Here is a 23,139-nt window from a genome sequence, read left to right on the forward strand (position 1 = left end):
TTGTCTGCAAAACGGACAAGAATAGGGCATGACTCATAATTTTTTGCAGGGCAACGGAACGGAGCAACAGATGCGGACAGCACACTGACCCATTAAAGAGAATGGGTCCGCACCAAACCACGGTCTTGTGAATGAGCCCTTAGGCCTCATGCACACGACCGTTGTGTGCATCCGTGGCCGTTGTGCCATTTTCAGTTTTTTTTCGCGTACCCATTGACTTTCAATGGGTCCGTGGAAAAATCGGAAAATGCACCGTTTTGCAGCCGCATCCGTGATCCGTGTTTCCTGTCCGTCCAAAAAATATGATCTGTCCTATTTTTTTGACGGACAACGGTTCACGGACCCATTCAAGTCAATGGGTCCGTGAAAGAACACGGATGTACACAAGATTGGCATCCCCGTCCGTGATCCGTGGCCGTAGGTTACTTTCATACAGACGGATCCGAAGATCCGTCTGCATAAAAGCTTTTTCAGAGCTGAGTTTTCACTTCGTGAAAACTCAGATCCGACAGTATATTCTAACACAGAGGCGTTCCCATAGTGATGGGGACGCTTCTAGTTAGAATATACTACGAACTGTGTACATGACTGCCCCCTGCTGCCTGGCAGCACCCGATCTCTTACAGGGGGCTGTGATCCGCACAATTAACCCCTAATTGTGCATATCATAGCCCCCTATAAGAGATCAGGGGCTGCCAGGCAGCAGGGGGCAGACCCCCCTCCCTCCCCAGTTTGAATATCATTGGTGGCCAGTGTGCGCACCCCCCCATTGTAATATCATTGGTGGCCTGTGTGCGGCCTTCCCCGCCCCCCCCCCCCTCTATTGTAATATCATTGGTGGCCAGTGTGCAGCCCCCCCGACCCCCCCCTATTGTAATATCATTGGTGGCCATTGTGCGGCCTCCCCTCTCCCCCCCCATCATTGGTGGCAGCGGAGAGTTCCGATCGGAATCCCAGTTTAATCGCTCTGGGGCTCCGATCGGTAACCATGGCAACCAGGACGCTACTGCAGGCCTAGTTGCCATGGTTACTTAGCAATATTACAATATTAGAAGCAAGTGACAGGTCTGTGCGGCGCATTGTTTAATGATCAGTCACTTACCAGTAATATTGTAATATTGCTAAGTAACCATGGCAACCAGGCCTGCAGTAGCGTCCTGGTTGCCATGGTTACCGATCGGAGCCCCAGAACGATTAATCTTGGACTCCGATCGGAACTCTCCGCTGCCACCAATGATCGGGAAGGGGGGGGGGAGGCCGCACACTGGCCACCAATGAAATTACAATAGAGGGGGGAAGGGGGGCCGATGGAGGCCGCACACTGGCCACCAATGATATTACAATAGAGGGGGAGAGGGGGGCCGACGGAGGCCGCACACTGGCCACCAATGATATTACAATAGAGGGAGGGCCGGGGGGGCCGCACACTGGCCATCAATGATATTACAATAGAGGGGGGAGGGGGGCCGACGGAGGCCGCACACTGGCCACCAATGATATTACAATAGAGGGGGGGCGGGGGGGGCGCACACTGGCCACCAATGATATTACAATAGAGGGGGGGCCGGGGGGGGGGCGCACACTGGCCACCAATGATATTACAATAGAGGGGGGGCGGGGGGGGGGGGCGCACACTGGCCACCAATGATATTACAATAGAGGGGGGGCCGGGGGGGGGGCGCACACTGGCCACCAATGATATTCAAACTGCCCCCTGCTGCCTGGCAGCCCCTGATCTCTTACAGGGGGCTATGAGACGCACAATTAACCCCTTCAGGTGCAGCACCTGAGGGGTTAATTGTACTGATCACAGCCCCCTGTAAAAGATCGGGTGCTGCCAGGCAGCAGGGGGCAGTCATGTACACAGTTCGTAGTATATTCTAACTAGAAGCGTCCCCATCACTATGGGAACGCCTCTGTGTTAGAATATACTGTCGGATCTGAGTTTCACGATGTAACTCAAATCCGATGGTATATTCTAACATAGAGGCGTTCCCATGGTGATGGGGACGCTTCAAGTTAAAATATACCATCGGATTGGAGAAAACTCCGATCCTATGGTATATTAACTCCTGACTTTACATTGAAAGTCAATGGGGGACGGATCCGTTTGAAATTGCACCATATTGTGTCAACGTCAAACGGATCCGTCCCCATTGACTTGCATTGTAAGTCAGGACGGATCAGTTTGGCTCCGCACGGCCAGGCGGACACCAAAACGACTTTTTTTTCATGTCCGTGGATCCTCCAAAAATCAAGGAAGACCCACGGACGAAAAAACGGTCACGGATAACGGACCAACGGAACCCCGTTTTGCGGACCGTGAAAAAATACGGTCGTGTGCATGAGGCCTAAGGCTCAGGACGATTCCTCGTGAATGACAGCAAGCAGAGTTCTTGAAATACTCTGTGGTTACAGAGAAATATTGTTGAATTTTTCATTTATTGGGTGAAATTGGAATATCCCTTTAAGGCCTCTTTCACACGACCGTATGGCTTTTTCAGTGTTTGCGGTCCGTTTTTCATGAATCCGTTGTGTTTCCATTTCTGGTCCGTTTTTCCGTATGGCATATACAGTATACAGTAATAACATAGAAAAAATTGGGCTGGGCATAACTTTTTTAATAGATGGATCCGGAAAAAACGGAACGGGTCCTATTATTTCCGCATGTGTTCCATTTTTTTTTGCGGACCCATTGACTTAAATGGAGCCACGGAACGTGATTTGCGGGCAATAATATAACATGTTCTATCTTTCAATGGAACGGAAAAATGGAAATATGGAAACGGAAGGCATACGGAGTACATTCCGTTTTTTTTTGCGGAACCATTGAAATGAATGTTACCGTATACGAAACGCAAAAAACGGCCTAAAAATGGAAAAAATAAATGGTTGTGTGAAAGAGGCCTAAGGCTGCCCCCACACATTTTATTTGTGTGTATTTTTATCTTTTTTGTAGCTTTTTTAAGGGTTTTCTTAATTGTTAAATTTTATACCGTTTTTTTTTTCAGGTCTAAGGGTCCATTCACACGTCCGTTTTTTCTTTCCTGATCTGTTCCGTTTTTTCAGGAACAGATCTGGACCAGATCTGGACCCATTCATTTTCAATGGGTCCTGGAAAAAATCACACATTGAGCTGTCCGTTTTTTTCCAGGACCCATTGAAAATGAATGGGTCCAGATCTGGTCCAGATCTGTTCCTGAAAAAACGGAACAGATCAGGAAAGAAAAAACGGACGTGTGAATAGACCCTTAGGCTACGTCTACACGACGACATTTGTCGCGCGACAGATAGGGCACAACTACACTGCAACATTTGTAGCGCAACATTTTGTTGCACTAATATGGCGCGACAATTTTTATAATGATAGTCTATGGTGTCGCACTGCAACATGCAACATGCTGCGACTGCGACGCAGCAGTCGCAGAAAAATCCATCTCGAATGGATTTTTTGCGACTGTTGCATCGCAGTTGCAGCATGTTGCAGTGCGACACCATAGACTGCCATTATAAAAATTGTCGCGCCATATTAGTGCAACAAAATGTTGCGCTACAAATGTCGTCTTGTAGACGTAGCCTAAGACCTCCTGCACACTACCGCATCCGTTTTGCGGTCCGAAAATTGCGGATCCATTAAATACAAATGCAGTCCATGTGCATCCCGCAGGACTCATTGTAAAGAAGCTTATTCATGTCTGCAAAACGGACAAGAATAGGAGAGGTTCTATAATTTGTGGCCCAGCACGGATGCAGATCTCCCACGGGTGACATCTGTGTAATGTCCGTGTATTTTGCGGACCCATAGAAATGAATGGGTCCGTGTGCGATCCACAAAAAATGCAGCTCAGACACGGACCAAAAATACGGTCATGTGCATGAGGCCTTAGGTCCGCGTCCGTTCCTCAAGTTTGTGGAATGGGTGTGGACCCGTTCGTTTCATCCGTAGTCCCGTCGCGTGAGCAATGTCATATTCTTGTCCGCAGTTGCATTGTGCGGAACGCACACGGCTGGTATCCGTGTTTTTCCCGATCCACAATTTGCAGACCGCAAAACACATACGGTCGTCTGAATGAGCCCTTAGAACTTGAACACAATGGGCGGGTTTCAACGCATTTTCAGCGTGGTTTTTGGCGCTGAATCCGCGCTTAAACCCATGTCGGAAAAACGCTGTGTGAACCTACCCCTAGACCCTATTTCTTAGGGAGAATGGTGGTGGGGGCTCTTTAAACTACTAGATAAGGTATCATGGAGATGGCTTGAGCTCGCCCAGTCCTCTTTCCTCGTTAACCCTATCATGCCTTTTAATGTAAAAATATAATTGTTTCCCTAGTAGCCATTTTCTACAGTTACCATGGAAACGCCTTTTTTTACGCTTGGCTCTCAGACTACGTCCATTTTGACTTCCCTGTCATGTAGGTCTGTCATTTCATTTATCTCCTTACCAGTTCACTATTAGCACAAAAAATGTAGTTATTTGCAGTTATTTCATGTTTTCTTCTCTGTTTACAACCAAAGCTGCTTTCAAAAATGTGCCGTTCGCCCCACAGAAACGGACAGCAGTTCAGCGCCACCTTTTTATCAGACATGTGACCAAACAGCTTAGCCCGAATTGTATAACTGCACACAGGCCAACACTCCTCATTTTTGGTGGTAAAACGCTGCAAGCCGAAACGTGAGCGGGTAAGGTTTATGCAAATCTGCCCCAAAAGTGTGAGTTTTTCGGGGACATTCCCTGGGGTGGAGCCTGAAGGTCCTGATTTGGGGAATTCATTCCAGCACCAAACTGGTCTCTGGTAACAGTACGCCTGCAGAATTCTGCTTTGGATGTTACCAGAGAAGAAAACATGAAGCTTAAAATAAAATTCAAGATAATAAATCGACACCAAAGATGAATGTCAGCGCCAAATTTACCACAGTGGCTCAGACTGGATGACTAATTTGGACGTGCTATTTATTATTTTTAGGGGTTCAGGGGTACAATTTTCCCAGTGGTCCCTTGACCACTCTCCCCATGTTTCCCCCACTCAGCCCCTCTGACATGAGCATCAGAGCATTTTACACTTTTTCTAGAGATCCGGCGGCGTACCGTGCTCTCCATGGGTAAGCTAGGCGGAGGCTTCCGCCTAGCAGTGTGCCTGGTGACGTCACCGCCTCTAATGGGCAGGCTTTAGGACTGCCCTAGCGTGTAAAACGGCTTGGGCAGTGCTAAAGCCCACTCATCAGAGCCGGTGATGTCACCGGGAACACTGCTAGGCGGAAGCCTCCACCTAGCAGCCCTTGCCCAGAGTAATACAGCGCAGGGCAAGGAAGAGCATTAGAGCATGAAATACTCTGATGCTCATGTCAGAGGGACTTAGTGGGGGAAGAAGGGGATATGTCCCTTTAACACCATCTTTCTCCTAGACCACCAGGCAATTTACTATTAACCCCATCACTATCCCAGCCCACCGGGGATTGCAGAATTATTAGAAATTGAAAGGCTGTGTTCACACTGCATTAGGGATATTTTGACTGTAGTCACAGGCCCTCATTCGCCTGACGGAGGCCCCCTGTACTCTGATACCCCTAAATAAAATCCTGTGTGACCAATTGCCTTAGTCATCTAAATTGAGTCCACCTGTGTGTAATGTATTCTCAGTATAACTACAGCTTTCCTGTGAAGAGAGAACATTAGTGATCAAACAGCATCATGAAAACCAAGGAACACACCAGACAGGTCAGGGATAAAGTTGTGGAGAAGTGTAAAGCATGGTTAGGTTATAAAAAAAATATCCCAAGCTCTGAATATCTCACGGAGCACTGTTCAATCCATCATCCGAAAATGGAAGAATTATGGCACAATTGCAAACCTACCAAGATATGGCCGTCCACCTAAACTGACATTCCAGGCATGGAGAGCACTAATTAGAGAAGCAGCCAAGAGGCCCATGGTCACTCTGGAGGATCTTAGTTTTCCACCACACATGCTGTGTGTAGTGAAAAACTAACACTGCACATCACCCTGAACACACCCTCCCCACGGTGACATGTGGTGGTGGCAGCATCATGCTGCGGGGAGGCTTTTCTTCAGCAGGGACAGGGAAGCTGGTCAGAGTTGATGGGAAGATGGATGGAGCTAAATACAGGGCAATCCTGGAGGAAAACCTGGTAGAGGCTGCAAAAGACTTGATACTGGGGAGGAGGTTCACCTTCCAGCAGGACAACGACCCTAAAAATCCAGCCAGAGCTACAAGAGTATGGTTTAGATCAAAGCATCTTTGCATCTTTTCTGGTCCCATTGAAATGAATGGGTCCGCAAAAAAAAAAGTTTGTGGGTGTAACGTCAAAAAAAGTTTAAGGGGTATGAATACTTTTTCAAGGCACTATATACATTAGGCCTCATGCACACGACCGTTGTGTGCATCCGCGGCCGTTGTTCCGTTTTCCGTTTTTTTTCGCTGGGCCCATTGACTTTCAATGGGTCCGTGGAAAAATTGAAAAAAAATGCACCGTTTGGCTTCCGCGTCCGTGATCCGTTTTTCAAGTCCATGAAAAAAATATGACCTGTCCTATTTTTTTCACGGACAACGGTTCACGGACCCATTCAAGTCAATGGGTCCGTGAAAAATCACGGATGCACACAAGATAGTCATCCGCGTCCGTGATCCGTGTCCGTTTTTCCTATCATTTTCAATGCAAACTTGATTTAGTTTTTTTTTTTCACTTTTCATGTCCTTGGATCCTCCAAAAATCAAGGAAGACCCACGGAAGAAAAAACGGTCACAGATCACGGAACAAGGGAAATCCGTTTTGCGGACCGCAAAAAAAAACAGTCGTGTGCATGAGGCCTTAGGGAAACCTATTCACAACCTGTACATTCGACATACCTCCATCATATAGAACAGACATGGAATATACCCTAAAAATGGTGTAGGGGCGGCTAGGCTGTGTTTAGCACTTTTATCTTCTAAGCTGGCCCTTTAAGGGGTTAATAATCTAACGTTCCCCCTTGAAGCCATGTAGCGGTTTTCCCCATGGGTAAACAACATCAATCTGAGTTAATTCCCATCGAGCGATGTTTACATTCCACCTTGGCGGTTTTCGGCGGCTATTCCGGAGGCAGCTGGTTCGTGTCACATTGGGACCGCTCAGCCGTCCCTTCTACTGTGTATTCATGAGGCTGATCTACAGCGTTTCCCTTTATAAGACGACTACTAGGATGTACTGGCAAGTACCTCAGCAGTCAGCTACAGTCTGGGGTGTCCCCTGGGAGCAGGTGTTCAGGTTTCCTGCAGCGCCTCCACAGGAGAAATAAGGCATTGCACAGTACCCATTATAATCAACGGTTTGTCCTTGAATGTACGGACGCACCTGGTCCTCCAGATCAAGAAATGATCTTTGTAGTTGTCCTACGGCCTAATTGCATGGGTTGTCTGGGAATTCAGTATTAATGACCTCAGAACACATTATCACATTGGTCGTGGGTCAGCTGTTGGAAAGGGGCCGCAGAGATCGGGTGAGCGCTGCAGCCGCTTCCTCAGCCAGTGACATCATGTACATTGGTCACTTTGCCTTTGTGCAGCACAGAACTGCAATACCAAGAACAGCCACTATACAATGTATGGCGCTGTGCTTGATGAACTCACCTGAGCGCTGCAGCCCTTTTAAACAGCTGATCATCAGGGGTGCCAGGAGTCAGACCCCCACTGCTCTGATATCGATGACCTAACCTGAGCGCATCCTCCACCAGAGCAAAGGGGAAACTAAGAATGGAGTAAGAAGCCGGTCTTTGTAAATGACCCCCATTGGCTGCATCTATATTTCTTGCACCATTGGCAGATATAGCTTCTTGATAAAAAAAAATTGGCGACTTTTTAAAATGCTATGATTTTTGACATACCTATGGTCACCACCTGGTGGCGCTGCTGCAATTGAAAATCTTATTTCAGAATTTGCCCCGCTTTCATCATGTCCATTTTTGGTATCTAGGAATCTTTTCCTAGAGAAAGCTTAGCAGAATGCAAGGCGGTGAATGAAATGACATAGGGGGCTATTCTGGGGGGCTCATGGCCACACCTTGTGTGAGCAGAAAGGGTGAGTGGTTGTTGTCCACAGGAACCAACCTGAGCAGATTGTGGATTCTGTACGGAAGAAGAAGGCAAATAAAATGTACGTGGTTTCATACCCGCCCCATAGGTTAGTACCGTATTGATCATGATAACCAGGGATGTGTTATATGACTGTGGGCCTGCCAGATGGTCTTTAATACCACCCTCTAGTTGTCTGCAGAGGAACTGCAGATTGCATTTAAAAAGAGCATCTGTCAGCAGTTTTGTACCTATGACAATGGCGGACCTGTTACATGTGCGCTTGGCGGCTGAAGGCATCTGTGTTGGTCCCATGTTCATATGTGCCCACATCGCTGAGAAAAATGTTGTTTTACTATGTGCAAATGAGCCTCTAGGAGCAACGGGGGCGTTACCATTACTCCTAGAGGCTCAGCGCTCTGCACTCAGTAAAAACATCATCACGCCTGGCCCTGTCAATCAAAGTGCAGAGGACGCGGCAGAGAGAGCAGAGCCTCTAGGTGTAATGGTAACGCCCCCGTTGCTCCTAGAGGCTCATTTGCATACATTAAAGCATCATTTCTCTCAGCAATGCGGGCACATATGAACCTGGGACCAACACAGATGTCTTCAGCTGCCAAGTGCACATGGAACAGGTCAACCAGTGTCAGAGGTACAAAACTGCTGACAGATGCCCTTTAGGCTACGTCTACACGACGACATTTGTCGCGCGACAGATAGGGCACAACTACACTGCAACATTTGTAGCGCAACATTTTGTTGCGCTAATGTTGCGCGCCAATTTTTATAATGGCAGTCTATGGTGTCGCACTGCAACATGCAACATGCTGCGACGCAACAGTCGCAGAAAAATCCATCTCGAACTGTTGCATGTTGCAGTGCGACACCATAGACTGCCATTATAAAAATTGGCGCGCGACATTAGCGCAACAAAATGTTGCGCTACAAATGTTGCAGTGTAGTTGTGCCCTATCTGTCGCGCGACAAATGTCGTCGTGTAGACGTAGCCTTAATCATGTGCGTCACCTGCAATTATGCTGCAAGTCACTTTTGGAAGTCGCGGCAAAAAAGTAAACCCCCCCCCCAGCCATAGAAGTGAGTGGTCGGAGCCGGGATCATGTCAGTAGCTGTCGCAGGTGGAGCAGAACTCTGTGCTGGAAGCTTTCCAAATTACTGGAAGTGCAGCTGTCGGGTGGGACAGTCCTCCCCCCCCCCTGTGCTCAGACCCGGCTGCACCATGTTCCCCACCATCTGGATGTCACAGCCGCCAGCAGCCAAGGCCGATCATTTATCACACGGGCCGTACTGGTGAGTGCAGAGCCGCTCTTCTAGGGTAGATTCATGTAGCTGATGAGATGTGGTTTAGGCCATATGTTTTATCTGTGTCCGATCCACGGTTTTTGCAACTTTTACATGGATCTGTTCATTTCTACGAGTCCACAAGAAAACCCCCCCCAAAAAAACGGACCGCGCGCAGATGACGTTCCGTTGATCACAGAACATGTCCAATTCTTGGCCGTATTGCAGACCAGAATAGTCATTTCTATAGATGGGGAGTGGAAAAAAATGCAGCTTGCACACGGAAGGTGTCTGTGTTTTGCGAATCCATGATTTGCAGACCGCAATACGGACACGGTCATGTGCATGAGGCCTTTTCATGTCCATGAGTCTTTCAATGGAGTTGCATTTTTTTACAGATGACTGTGTTAAACGTTTCACCTGAAAAAACGGCAACTTGCATTGAATGCGGTTTTGATGCGGTATTATACTGTATACCAGCGTCAATATACCGTTATTATGTTTCCTTAATCGTATGTATTTTGCGGTCCGCCCAAAAAACGGATGACGTCTGTGTTACATCCGTTTTTCTTTGCAGATCCATTGTAACAAAATGGACAAGAATAGGACATGTTCTATTTTTTTGCAAAACGGACTTTTTCGCCATACGGAATGCATTATTTATTTTTTCCGGCCCCATTGAAATGAATGGTTCCAGCATTTGACTGAAACATGATCGCTAACGAGCGTTCGTGATTATCGTCCGAAATATCAGCAGGTGTAATCCAGCCTTTAGGTTCAGAAAGCTTTGAACCCCTGCACGTAACGCTGAGCCCCTCCTGTGTTTCCCATGTCCCCGCGCCTTTTTTGCCTCCCTGCCGCTTTATCACGTATTCTGTTTGAAAAGTCTTTACGTCGTGAAGAAACTGCCACGAAGGAATGGACAGCATGTAAATCTAAAATTGAAAAAAACGTTTCAATCGGATGCAAATATTGTACAGCAGCAGCAACCGGAGACTTCCCGAGCGCCAGTGACTAAAGTGCTGCAGTTTACAGTGGATGGGGGAGGGGATACGGACACCGCACCTTGGCGGAGGTCCCAATGGCTTGGTCTGGCTCGTTTTCTCACTGGTGGTTTAGCTGCCTTTTAATCGTTCTATCCGTGTATTGGAAACTTAAGAAGGCTGCGCTGCAGTGTAAAGCATGACCAAGAGCAGTATTTCTTCAGCTAACGTAGGGTTGCACTTTATATTTCCTTTAGTCACCTGCTTCCTTCGGTTTTATCTATAGAGGCTTAATACAATGAGACGTTCTCCAGATTTCCTAGGAGTGCCCATGTCATCTGCAACTTGAACCCGGCAGCTGGGACTCTCCGCTCTCAAGCGCTGCAATTACCGCCATTAAGATAATTGACGCATTATGAGCAGAATAATATCTGGAAGTCCATTTACCGTGAGGCAGGAGAAGTGCATGACGGGTCCCACTTAAAGGGGCACAGCTATCGATCGTGCACTGGATAGAAAGCTACATCTAAGGCCCCGTGCACACAACCACACATATTCTGCGGTCCACCAAACACACGTACCGTCCGTGCTGCATCCGCATTTTTGTGGACCTATTGGGGCAGATTGATCAAAACTGCCATAGCAGCCAATCAGACTCCACCTTTCATTTTTCACAGCTCCTTTGCAATATTAAAGGTAGAATCTGGTTGCTGTGGGCAACGAAGACAAGTTTTGATAAATCTTCCCCATTGACTTCAATGGTTCCGTGGTCCATATTTTGCATAGGACATTTTTTTGCAGAACAGACGTACGGATGGAAAAAGCACACGGATCATATGTTTGCTTTCTGCATCCGTATGTCCATTCGAAAAAAAAAAATATATGTCTACAAAATGCAGACCACAGAACCACCGAAGTCAAAGGTCGGCAAATAAAATGCGGACGACACATGGACCACATGCGTATTTTACAGATCGCAAAACGGATACGGTCATGTGCATGGAGCCTAAGGCTACTTTGACACTTGCGGCAAGCGGTTCCGTCGCCGGAACTGCCTGCCGGATCCTGAAAAACGTATGCAAACTGATGGCATTAGTAAGGCCTCATGCACACGAGCGTTGTGTGTGTCCGTTGTTCCGTTTTCCGTGATTTTCTGTGGACCCATTGACTTTCAATGGGTCCGTTGAAAACTCTGAAAATGCATCGTTTGTCATCTGCGTCCGTGTTTCCAGTCCGTCCAAAAAAATATGACCTGTCCTATTTTTTTTCACGGACAACGGTTCGCGGACCCATTCAATCAATGGGTTCGTGAAAAAACACAGAGGCACACAAGATTGTCATCCGCGTCCGTGATCCGTGTCCGTTTTTTTCCTATCATTTTCAAGGCAAACTTGTCTTAGATTTTTTTTTCACTTTCCTTCATGTCTGGTGATCCTCCAAAAATCAAGGAAGACACATGGAAACAAAAACGGAAACGGAACAACGGAACCCTGTTTTGCGGACCGTGAAAAAATACTGTCGTGTGCATCCACGGCTGTTGTTCCATTTTCCGTTTTTTTTCGCGGAGCCATTGACTTTCAATGGGTCCGTGGAAAAATCGGAAAATGCACCGTTTGGCTTCCGCGTCCGTGATCCGTTTTTCCAGTCAGTGAAAAAAATATGACCTGTCCTATTTTTTTCACGGACAACGGTTCAAGGACCCATTCAAGTCAATGGGTCCGTGAAAAATCACGGATGCACACAAGATAGTCGTCCGTGATCTGTGTCCGTGATCCGTGTCCGTTTTTCCTTTTCATGTCCGTGGAACTCTCCAAAAATCAAGGAAGACCCACGGATGAAAAAAAACGGACATGGATCACGGAACAACGGAAGCCGTTTTTGCGGACCGCAAAAAAAAAACGGCCGTGTGCATGAGGCCTAAGACTGATCAGGATCCTGATCAGTCAGAAAAATGCATTGAAATGCCGGATCTGTCTTTCCGGTGTCATCCGGCAAAACGGATCAGGCATTTACTTTTTTCACTGTTTTTGGTCTGCGCATGCGCAGGCCGGAAGGACGGATCCGGCATTCCGGTATTTTGAATGCCGGATCCGGCACTAATACATTCCTATGGGAAAAAATGCCGGATCCGGCATTCAGGCAAGTCTTCAGTTTTTTTTCGCCGGAGATAAAACCGTAGCATGCTACGGTTTTCTCTTCTGCCTGATCAGTCAAAACGACTGAACTGATGCATCCTGAACGGATTACTCTCCATTCAGAATGCATGGGGATATGCCTGATCAGTTCTTTTCCGGTATAGAGCCCCCAGGACGGAACTCGACGCCGGAAAAGAAAAACGCAAGTGTGAAAGTAGGAAAAACGGATTGCAATGCGTTTTTCACCAATGGTTGCTAGGAGACGTAGATTGTTATTCTTCAGGGTTTTTTTTTTCACCTGAGTGAAAAACGCATCAAAAACTGATTGCACTCACGCGGAAAAAAATGAAACGCTGAGCGCAATCGCGGACACAAATGACTGAATTTGCGTGCTAAACCGTCTGTTTTTTCTGAACAGACCCTGAGTGAATCCGTATCGCTTGCGTGAAAGTGGCCTAGGGTCTCATGCACACGAACATGCTGTGGTCCGCAATGCACGGGCACCCACCGCGTTCCCCACCGTCACTTGAATGGGGTCCGCGATCCGCATCCCACAGTCCGAACCCGCAGAAAGTAGTGCGTGCGCTACTTTTTTGTAGTGCCGAGCCACGAACAGAAGACACACGGAAGCGCTCCGTGTTGCATCCGTGTTTCACGGATCATTAAGAAGAGATGCTTTGAAAATTATTTTTCAGCTGCTCAGTGTCGGTGCAACACGGTCAGCAAAAAACGGACACACAGACCCAACACGGATCCTTCGCGGACAGCTTCACGGATGCATCACTGACCACCTGCTCACGGATTAAATGAGGCTTGACCCCGCAAATCCTGACAACCCTATAGGAGAGGGACTGCGATGACAACTAAAGCCGTTCTAGAGAGCAAAATTTTAAAAGCAGCTCCATAGGTGAATGGCGTAAAGCGCTGTATATAGGAAAACAAGCTGCATGTTTTTTCCTCTCAATAGGTCATCAGTGATGAGTGGGGGTCTGACACCTGGGACCCCCACGATCAGCTATTTGAGAAGGCACCGTCACTCGCAGTAGCGCCACGGCTTTCACTTAGCTCACCAAGCACAGCGCCATCCATTGTATAGTGGCCGTGCTTGGTATCGCAGCTCAGCCCTATTCACTTGAATGAGCTGCACCTAGGCCACGTGCCCGATGAACGTGACGTCACATGACCTAGGCTGAGCTGTGAGAAGGCCTCGGCACTCCTGCAAAATGGGAGTTGTAGTACAGCCAATGGTAGCAGAGCAAAGTTCCAGGCCACAGCGTAAATATTCCTATTTATTAATAGTATCAATGATGGGGGTGATGGTACTCCTTCCCTCTATCCTTCTGTCTCTCTCTGCAGAATCTAAGGTTCTTGCAAAATTTGGATTAAAATTTGGATACAGGATTAAGATACGACCGGCCAGACTGTGTCCTAATGTGGAAGGGCGTATTATCAGGCTTAAATGAGCACAATACCTTATTAACTGACTCCGGCGCACGGCCTGCCAGATTCTGCACCTCTAATCCCCTCTCTCTTCTCTTCGTGGAGCACTTTGATGTAGCAATGGCTATTTGTCAGTAAGGATACAGCTACACGGCGACGCTGGGCACGGTCAGGTTCGCAGAGTAGCGGTGATCCCATAGAAATTAATGGGATTGCCACATCAGTCTCAAGAAATCCAGCAGTGTTTGACTTCTTCTGGCGGGTGCGGCAATGCCATTCATTTCTATGGGATCACCACTACTCTGCGAGTCTGGCCGCAACGGCTGTGTCTCGACCAGTGTCGCCATGTAGCCGTACCCTAAATTTCTCAGAGGCGGTGATTCTCTAGGACTGTTTTTTGCTGAGGAGTGAGCACATGTAGCTCCTCTCTCTTCTTCAGCTAGCTAGCACACACACTCACTAAACAAGGGGCGGACCCAAGTCCATCTCCTAGCATCCTAAATGGGCTGAAGTCAGGATTGTTAACCCTGACCTATCCATGCAAAACTATCAAGTGCACAATAACGCTTGTCTGGGGTATCGCTTCAAGAGTGAGAGTGCTGCCACACTTCAGCCAAAATCGGGAGTGGATCCTAAAAAGGGAGAAAATATTAAGGACAGATACAACTTGGCTTAAAAAAAAATAATGCGTCAGAAAACCTGAGTGTGTGACCGTCCCCGGAGAGGGATCCAAGATGTTAAGTGAAGATCCATATCCCTTATTATGGAGTTTCTCCTTGACTTCTCTCCAGAGACGAACATGACGCGAGCGCGTCTTAAGCAGAAACATTTCCCCTTCTTCCTCTGCCGAGGGATGAGATGCGCTTCTTTAATCCACACACAATGGGCGCACCATGCAGTAGTTGTGCTAGGATTAAAGATAAGTGATGGTTGTGGAGCTGGGGGAGGCTCCTGTACAAGGACCCACGTTGTCTTCTGGCAATGTATGTATACTAATGCCAGAAGCCTGACTAATAAAACTGGTGAACTGGAATTAGTGATGTGTGAGGAGGACTATGACATAGTGGGAATAACTGAGACACGGCTGAATGATAGCTATGACAGTGGGAATAACTGAGACACGGCTGGATGATAGCTATGACACTGGGAATAACTGAGACATGGCTGGATGATAGCTATGACAGTGGGAATAACTGAGACATGGCTGGATGATAGCTATGACATAGTGGGAATAACTGAGACATGGCTGGATGATAGCTATGACAGTGGGAATAACTGAGACATGGCTGGATGATAGCTATGACTGGGCAGTTAATGTACAAGGTTACAGTCTGTTTAGAAAGGATCGTCAAAACCGGAGAGGGGGAGGGGTCTGCCTTTATGTAAAGTCCTGTCTAAAGCCCACACTCCGTGAAGATATAAGTGAGGGACATGAACATGTGGAGTCACTGTGAGTAGAGATATATGGAGCTAAAAAGAACAATAAATTACTAATAGGAGTTTACTATAAACCACCTAATATACCAGAGTCCACAGAAAATCTACTACTAAACGAGATAGACGAGGCGGCAGAAAATCATAATGAGGTGGTTATTATGGGGGACTTCAACTACCCAGATATAGACTGGGAAACTGAAACTTGTATATCTCATAAAGGAAACAGGTTCTTGTCAATAACCAAAGACAATTACCTCTCCCAACTGGTTCAGGACCCGACTAGAGGGACGGCCATACTGGACTTGGTATTAACCAATAGACCTGACAGAACAACAGACGTGCAGGTCGGGGGACACCTGGGAAATAGTGACCATAAAGTAATAACCTTCCAATTATCATTCAAAAGAGCGTTTCTACAGGGAGAAACAAAAATACCAAACTTCAAAAAAGCTAAATTTAGCCAACTAAGAGAGGCCGTAGGCCAAACTAAATGGGATAAAGTCCTCACAAATACAGACACAAAATGGGATATCTTTAAAAACATCCTAAAAACTCATTGTGAGAGGTACATACCGTATGGGAATAAAAGGTTAAGGAACAAAAAGAAACCAATGTGGATAAATAGAACTGTAAAGAAAGCAATAAATGACAAAAAGAAAGCATATAAAAAACTAAAACAGGAGGGTAGCACGGAAGCACTGAAAAACTATAAGGAAAAAAATAGAACATGTAAAAAACAAATAAAAGCGGCCAAACTAGAGACCGAGAGATTAATTGCCAAAGAGAGTAAAACTAACCCTAAAATGTTCTTCAATTATATAAATGTTAAAAAGTATAAAGCTGAAGGTGTTGGCCCTTTAAAGAGTGATGAGGGGGGAGTCGCAGAGAGCGACGAGGAGAAAGCAAAGCTGTTAAATATTTTTTTCTCCACTGTATTCACTGAGGAAAATAAATTGTCAGATGACATGCAGAATGCAAAAATAAATTCGCCATTAAAAATGTCCTGTCTGACCCAGGAAGAAGTACAGCGGCGGCTTAAAAAGATTAAAATAGACAAATCGCCAGGACCAGATGGCATACACCCCCGTATCCTAAAGGAATTAAGTAATGTCATAGCCAGACCCTTATTTCTGATATTTGCAGACTCTATACTGACAGGGAGTGTCCCACAGGATTGGCGCGTGGCATATGTGGTGCCAATATTCAAAAAGGGGCCAAAAACAGAGCCTGGAAACTATAGGCCGGTAAGTTTAACATCTGTTGTGGGTAAACTGTTTGAAGGTTTTCTGAGAGATACTATCTTAGAGCATCTCAACGGAAATAAGCAAATAACGCCATATCAGCATGGCTTCGTGAGGGATCGGTCATGTCAGACTAATTTAATCAGTTTCTATGAGGAGGTAAGTACTAGACTTGACAGCGGCGAATCAATGGATGTCGTATATCTGGACTTCTCCAAAGCATTTGACACTGTACCACATAAAAGGTTAGTATATAAAATGAGAATGCTCGGACTGGGGGAAAACGTCTGTAAGTGGGTAAGTAACTGGCTGAGGGATAGAAAACAGAGGGTGGGTATTAACGGTACACACTCAGATTGGGTCACTGTCACTAGTGGAGTACCTCAGGGGTCAGTATTGGGCCCTATTCTCTTCAATATATTTATTAATGATCTTGTAGAAGGCTTGCATAGTAAAGTATCAATTTTCGCAGATGACACTAAACTGTGTAAAGTAATTTACACTGAAGAGGACAGTATACTGTATATATATATTACAGAGGGCAGTATACTGCTACAGAGGGATCTGGATAGATTGGAGGCTTGGGCAGATAAGTGGCAGATGAGGTTTAACACTGATAAATGTAAAGTTATGCACATGGGAAGGAAAAATGCAAGTCACCCGTACATACTAAATGGTAAAACACTGGGTAACACTGACATGGAAAAGGATCTAGGAATTTTAATAAACAGAAAACTAAGCTGCAAAAACCAGTGTCAGGCAGCTGCTGCCAAGGCCAACAAGATAATGGGTTGCATCAAAAGGGGCATAGATGCCCGTGATGAGAACATAGTCCTACCACTTTACACATCACTAGTCAGACCACACATGGAGGACTGTGTACAGTTCTGGGCTCCTGTAAACAAGGCAGACATAGCAGAGCTAGAGAGGGTTCAGAGGAGGGCAACTAAAGTAATAACTGGAATGGGGCAACTACAGTACCCTGAAAGATTATCAAAATTAGGGTTATTCACTTTAGAAAAAAGACGACTGAGGGGAGATCTAATTACTATGTATAAATATATCAGGGGTCAGTACAGAGATCACTCCCATCATCTATCTATCCCCAGGACTGTGACTGTGACGAGGGGACATCCTCTGCGTCTGGAGGAAAGAAGGTTTGTACACAAACATAGAAGAGGATTCTTTACGGTAAGAGCAGTGAGACTATGGAGCTCTCTGCCTGAGGAGGTGGTGATGGTGAGTACAATAAAGGAATTCAAGAGGGGCCTGGATGTATTTCTGGAGCGTAATAATATTACAGGCTATAGCTACTAGAGAGGGGTCGGGGATCCAGGGAGTTATTCTGATTATTGATTGGAGTCGGGAAGGAATTTTTTATTCCCCTAAAGTGGAGAAAATTGGCTTCTACCTCACAGGGTTTTTTGCCTTCCTCTGGATCAACTTGCAGGATAACAGGTCGAACTGGATGGACGGATGGCTTTTTAGGCCTTATGTACTATGTTACTATGTTACTTGTGAAGACAGCTTGGTCCTCAGAGATTCTTAAAGCCTATAGACATGGAGAAATGATTTGTACATACAGTATTTTATATTAGTGGCTTCCTTGAGTTAAAGAAAAGGTTGCATTAGGTTTCAGGCTGCAGTCTTCATTCCTTCACTAATTTTAAGGGCTGCAACCTGCTCCCGGTATCAGATTTTCCTCACAACAATACATGGCGGCTGTGGGGACAGTGGGGCACATTTAGGCTTAAAATAGTCGCAAATCCCCTTCAAAAGCTTCGTCATAAATGAGACAAATCTAACAGCAGCACATAGGTGTAAAGGTGCCCCAGTGTGTCCAGGTTGCTGCTGCCTTTATTTGTCCTCATGTATTAAATAGAAGGTTACAGTCTCTCAGTGAGGCCACACAGTCTTAGGCCCCCTGCACACGAACGCGTGCTTCCCGTTGCCGTATTGCGGACCGCATTTGCAGACCCGCAAAATACACGGGTGTCGTTCCGTGGGCATTCCGCATCACGGACGCGGACCCATTCACTTGAATGGGTTTGCAAATCCGGAGATGCGGAACCCTACGGAAGCACTACGGAGTGTTCCGTGGGGTTTCGCCCCGTACTTCCGTTCCGCAAAAAGATAGAACATGTCCTTTTTGCGGAACGGCCGGATTGCGGATCTATTCAAGTGAATGGGTCCGCGATCCGCTGCAGCTGCCCCATGGACTGTGTTCTTGCATTGCGGCCCGCATTTTGCGGGCCGCCGCATGACCACGGGGTGCACACGTTCGTGTGCAGAGGGCCTAGACTGTGTTCACAGTTACGTTTGTTATTCCTGCATGCTATTGCGGCATAAATGGCGGCCAGATAAAAACAGCTGCATGCAGTGGTATTTGTCTGTCTCAAACCTGGCATTTATGCCAAAAAACTGCCGGATCCTGTTATAGTGAATGAAGATTCGGCGGTAAGCGGTCGTGTCCGTAAATGGTGAACTCCGGTAGTCTGATATTCTGTCAGTTCAGGCTACTGGATACTTAACGCAACTGTGAATGCAGCCTTTGTCAATGGCGCAAGGTAAAAGAAAGACCCTTTTACGCTGCGCTCCTGGACGATGCACCTAATGTACGGCTGGGTGCACATCTTGTCATGAATTGGGCACGTCCTCCACTAGTCCATGTTCCTACATTGAAGTCTACTTCAGAGCCTGACTGGAGTAGCTTTCATTCATCATGGAAACAGGTTTATGTTAATTTGCCGTGTCCAATGGGCCCCAGTGGCGAGGACAGCGTAAATATGCTGCGTACACCTAAATTCGGGTGCGCGGACGTTTCCGGCGTTGTGCTCTTTGATAAATAGCCACCATTGTCTGGCATGTTCCCTCTCCCTAACCTTCCTGGGCTACAGCACTCTTTGTCTGAGTCTTTCTCTGCTTCACAGCGATGCCGATAACGGAGTGGCTTAACGGGCCATGGCAACGCTCCTCATTGCTCGCGCTGCGTTGGTGTCTCTTCAGGTCACAATATCTCTCTCTCCTCTCATCGGTATCTCTACAAATTGCCGTATCTGTCTGCTCGCAGCACATGAACACATACTCTGCAAAGGCATCTCTTCAGGTTGTGGTATCTTTCATCACCGTGCATTGTAAGCACACAGTCTACATGCTAAAATTTACACAAGCATTTACACAAGCAGGCTAGGTCTACACGATGACAGATAGGGCACAACTACACTGCAACATTTGTCGCACGACAATTTTTATAATGATAGTCTATGGTGTCGCACTGCGACATACTGCGACGCGACAGTCGCAGAAAAATCCATTTAGAATTTTTGGTGTCCCATTATAAAAATTGTCGCGCGACAAATGTCTTTGTGTAGACCTAGCCTAAAGCTGGCTGGCCCGAGGTGGTGCACCAATTAACGAGCACCCTCACCTCCACTTGCTAGCTGACTACCAAGCAGTATTCGTCTGACTCGCTCTTCCCAGCTGCGGCACCTCCCAGCTTTCTCCCACTGTTCCGCACTGCATTTCCACACGAAGTCTGCAGGGCACTGCCATTTATCATCTCTTGTGCAGCGCTTGGACTTGTCGTGTCGGGCACTGCTACATCTGGCCTCAACTCCAGCGTGATGAAGGCTACCCGGCTCTAGTGACAGGAGTCTGCCGGTGCACATTACAGAGATAAATGCCTTGGCACAAACAGAGACGAGACAGACTTCTAGAACGGACGCTGAATTGGGGGCACTAGGGTGACTACATGAGCCGTGTCTTGTCCCTATCCACTGACGGCACTGCGCGCCACCCCGCAGACCCGCCGCTTTAAATCTTCATGTGTCTGTGACATACTGTAGCTGGCGCTTGGCAGGGTGACAAGACAACAGGCGACTCGAGGAAGGAGGGGGGATGAAATCGCATTGTCCTTTATCTCCAGCAGAACAAAATAAAATGTCTTGAAGAGCTGAAAATCTTGATTGCAGCCGGAGAGTTTGACCCATAGCTATGGGGGGTGCAGAGGTAGCTGCCAGGCCCCGGGTCCTGATGCATGAGGGAGGGGGCCACATCGGAAGATTATAATTGGCGCAAGGTAGGTGGAGGACAATAAAACTTTAAAAAAATTTTACAGTTCCATCTCTGGCCTAACCCCCGAAAAATACAAGATTGGGGCAGATTTATTAAAAGGTGCATGGACTGGAGTCAGGAAATGAAATATGGACCTGCTATGAGGAGGCATTGATTTGGACCATAATTTGCACCAGTTTTTAGCTTTTAAATTGGTTTTCTAAGTTTTTTTTTACTGATGACCTATCCTCTGGATAGTATCGGTGGGGGTCTGACACCCAGGACCGCTGGTTTGTGAGCGATGCGGCCTTCTCTCAGCTCACCAAGCACAGCGCCGTACATTGTATAGTGGCCGTGCTTGGTATCGCACTCGCCTGATTCCCTTCTATGGGGCTGAGCTGCTCCTAGGCCACCTGGCACACGAACGTGTTCTCACCATGGCCTAGGAAAAGCAAAGAGTGTGTCTGATCCCCACCGATCAGATACTAGGATAGGTCATCAGTTTAAATATCTCAGAAAGCCCCTTTAATGTTAATAAATCCGGCTATTTGTTTTTCGTCGTACCGACACGGCGCCGCTCTTGTCCGTGGGCTGTGTCTGGTATTGCAGAATAACTTAGAGGGGTATTCTGGTTGTTAGAAGTTATCCCTTATCCTGTGGATAGAAGATAACTATTAGATTACTGGGACCCCCACCGATCACGAGAACAGGGGCCCCGTACCGCCTGAAATGAACAGAGCAGCTGGTCGCCATTGTGTACAGCCGCTCAATTCATTTCTATGAGAAATCCGGAGATGGACTGTGCGACCGGCCTCTCGGTTCGTTTCAGGGAAACTGCAGGTCATACGGGGCCCACGTTCTCGTGATTGGTGGGGGTCCCAGCAGTAGGATAGGGAATGGCTTCTAACAACCGGAATACCCCTTTAACCTGTGGCAGACGGGGTCTTATCCTTTATATCAGAGATATACAGGGGGTCCTGTAGGCAAGGGAGACCATCATCAGTGCTTCCATATGGGACTGTAATAACGATTCCCAGTCCTTAGAAACCTCCAGCTATGGTGACTCCACTCCCAGCCGACGGTCCCCGTAGTTGTAGTCTGACATCGGCCAGAGCGCCACGGTTTGGTGCCCACTGCTGTGCCTAAAAGCTTGCAAGAGTGTATTGACTTTTAAAGGGCCAGAACTGCAAATTGCCTACAGGCTGATTACAAGATCCTGCAAGTAACACATCTTCCCTCAGACGCCATGTATGTCCCCTTAAGCATCATTCAGCAGAGAAGATTAGGAGGAGGGCGGGGGAAGGGGACACGCCGCTATACGACAAACCTATAGCTTTAAAGCTGTTGAGGTTTTTAATGGCCAATTAGGAGACTTCTCCGATTGAATGGAAAATGTCACCGCTTCGCCATCTCCGAACAGTTTACCGTTAATTGTACCCTGGGGTCTCGTGTTTTGCTGCTTTAGGAATGTCACTGTGAGGATTGCGACGGTGTCATTGAATGTTTGGGGGCATTTATCATAAACTTCCGTCATGGCTATGTTCGATTCCCTGCTACAGTGGGCGACTATGCAATATGTAATCTATAAAACACCTGTGGTCGGGCCCTGTAACGGGGGCACACAATCTGCGGCCTGAAACCCACAGGTGGCCCGCGACGCCATCTGGTCACTGTGTACACACATTACATTACTTATCATGTACTGATCCTGAGTTACATCCTGTTTAATACTCCAGAGCTGCACTCCCTATTCTGCTTGAGGAGTCACTGTGTACATACATTACTTATCCTGTACTGATCCTGAGTTACATCCTGTATTATACTCCAGAGCTGCACTCACTATTCTGCTTGAGGAGTCACTGTGTACATACATTACTTATCCTGTACTGATCCTGAGTTACAACCTGTATTATACTCCAGAGCTGCACTCACTATTCTGCTTGAGGAGTCACTGTGTACATACATTACATTACTTATCCTGTACTGATCCTGAGTTACATCCTGTATTATACTCCAGAGCTGCACTCACTATTCTGCTTGAGGAGTCACTCTGTACATACATTACTTATCCTGTACTGATCCTGAGTTACATCCTGTATTATACTCCAGAGCTGCACTTGCTATTCTGCTGGTGCAGTCACTGTGTACATACATTACTTATCCTGTACTGATCCTGAGTTACATCCTGTATAATACTCCAGAGCTGCACTCACTATTCTGCTTGAGGAGTCACTGTGTACATACATTACATTACTTATCCTGTACTGATCCTGAGTTACATCCTGTATTATACTCCAGAGCTGCACTCGCTATTCTGCTGGTGCAGTCACTGTCTACATACGTTACTTATCCTGTACTGATCCTGAGTTACATCCTGTATTATACTCCAGAGCTGTGCTCACTATTCTGCTTGAGAAATCACTGTGTACATACATTACTTATCCTGTACTGATCCTGAGTTACATCCTGTATTATACTCCAGAGC

This window comes from Bufo bufo, chromosome 8, assembly GCF_905171765.1.
Source record: "Bufo bufo chromosome 8, aBufBuf1.1, whole genome shotgun sequence".
Taxonomy (NCBI): Eukaryota; Metazoa; Chordata; class Amphibia; order Anura; family Bufonidae; genus Bufo; species Bufo bufo.